This window comes from Xenopus laevis, chromosome 9_10S (genome assembly GCF_017654675.1).
Source record: "Xenopus laevis strain J_2021 chromosome 9_10S, Xenopus_laevis_v10.1, whole genome shotgun sequence".
NCBI classification, from domain to species: Eukaryota; Metazoa; Chordata; class Amphibia; order Anura; family Pipidae; genus Xenopus; species Xenopus laevis.
Genome location: NC_054388.1, coordinates 103177778 through 103180226, shown reverse-complemented (window position 1 = coordinate 103180226; position 2449 = coordinate 103177778).

Genomic DNA, 2449 nt, shown 5'->3' with positions numbered 1-2449 from the left:
GGCCATAGTTACCGGTGGGGGGAGGAAAGTAGAAAGGAAAGCCAGAAAGAAGAATATACAGGGGGACAGGTGGCCAATCAGGGAAGTAAAGGACAATTGGGACACAAGTTTATCCAGATGGGTGGCCTCTGTAGGTCAGAAAGGCAGGGGGGGGGTGATATATATAAATATATATATAGGCTCTGTAAGGAAAACCTTTGAAAAGGAAGGTATATGGGGGTGTAGAAAGGCCAAACTTTGAGAAAGTAGTTGATAAAGGAAAGAGGGTGGGATTAGGGAGTTAAGCAGGGAGCAGAGGATATAAAGAAGCAAAGGACTGGGGGTACAAGACAGGTAAGAGGGGCAGAAAGTTAGGGGTAACCAGAGAGAAGAGAAAGGAAGGGGATTAGGACAGGGGGTGAGGGGCAGGACAGACAATGATAAAGTGCGTGAGGTGAAACACTGAAAGCGGAGGAAATAGAGCCCTAAGCAGGTGTAGAACCAAAGGGCCGAGATGGGTGACAGTCGGGTTCAGACAGGGCCAAGTCCAGGCGCCGCTGATGGGCGGGGGCAGCAGCAACTAAGCTGAGATGGGAGAGATCTTGCTCAGAGGAACGGAGAACTGTTCGGGACGCGGGTTTCTACGGGAAGGCGCTAGATCTTCTCGTTTCCACGGTTTTCCTCCCAAGCCACACCGCCGGCCCACGTTACCGGCAGAGGGAAACGTCACTGCGCTGACGCATCTTCCCGGAAGCTGACCTTCCGATTGAACTGCGCCTGTGTGGCTCCTGTCTGTCCAGTGGAGGACCCAACTCGGTTGTTCGTGTCGCTTTCCATTGGTTGGCGTCACGTGGGCGAGTCACCGCGACTCCCAGCATTCCTCGCGCTGGGATGAGGTGGATTTTCCCGCCCGCAGAAACGTAGGAGCACGTGACTGAGTGAATGTCTGGCAGCTGTGGTGCCAATGGGGAAGCTCGTCCTGACTAGTTTTAGCCCCTTTCTCTGATAAAGGGAAACTATACCCATGAATATTTGTCTCAGTATAACTCTTATATTCCTGTAGTGTAGTTGGATAATCCCATAGTGCAACACTGCTGCTATCTCAAGTACTAAAGTCCACTTGTCTGGCTCATATGAGCTGTGTGCTCTCAAACAAACTTCAGTGTTGCCAGGTTTCAAAACTAGCCAATAGGCACTTCTAAAATAGCCCAAATATAGCACAAAATGTGCAATTGAAATAAAGTCCAAATAAATATATGTGAAAATGTGCCTTTATCGAAATCTCACTGTTCCGCATATTTTTCCATGAAGCAAAATGGGACAGATTCGCCTGGCACCAGGGGCGTAACTACAGAGGGGGGCCCAGGAGGTATAGGCAGGGCCGCCATTAGAAATCACGGGGCCCCGTACAACAAAATTTTTGGGGCCCCCTGGGCCCCGCCCACACTGATGACCAAGCTCCGCCCCATATCCCGCCCACTCCACATCGCAGTTAAAAGACCACACAGACATCAGCGCTAAAAAAGTAACCCCCCCCCACACACAAGTTGTAAAAAGCTATTGATGGTCAGGGCCCCCTTATAAAAATTGGGGCCCCCAAAAAAAAAATTAAACATTTTTTTTTTTTTTTTTTAAAAACATTGGTGGCAGGGGCCCCCTTATAAGTTAAAAAAAACTTGGGGCCCCAACTAAAAAAAATGTAAAAAAACTAAAAAATAAACAAACATTGGTGGCAGGGGCCCCCTTATAAGTTAAAAACAAATTGGGGCCCCAAAAAAAATTTTGAAAAAAAAAAAAAGATTTTGAAAAAAAAAGAAACTGGTGGCAGGGGCCCCCTTACAAGTTAAAAACAAATTGGGGCCCCAAAAAAAAATTTGAAAAAAAAAAATTTTTTTTTGAAAAAAAAACAAAAACTGGTGGCAGGGGCCCCCTTACAAGTTAAAAAAATTTGGGGCCACCAAAAAGAAAATTAATTATTTTTTTTTAAAAAACAAAAACAAAAAAAAACAATGGTGGCAAGGGGCCCCTTACGAGTTAAAAAAAAAATTGGGGCCCCAAAAAAAAAGTTTTAAAAAAAAAGATTGGTGGCAGGGGCCTATAGAATATTAAAATAATACATTGGTGGCCAGGGGATTAAAAAAAAAAAAACACAAACTGGTGTTCAGTAGAATTGAACTCATGGCTTCAGTACTTCAACTTCGCCTCCTTTCGTGACTTCGGGTCTTTTCACCGCTTCAGGACTTCAATTTCGGCTGTTTTCGTGACTTCGGGTCTTTGCGCTGCTTCAGGACTTCGGCTTCGGCTGTTTTCGTGACTTCGGGTCTTTTCGGCGCTTCGTGACTTCGGCTTTTTCCGTGACTTCGGGTCTTTTCGTCGCATCGGCTTCGGCTTTTCGGCACTTCCGCATTCGGCACTGAAGAGGCAAGACGTACGGCTCGGGCGCTCGTAAGGGGGGCCCGGATCTTCAAAA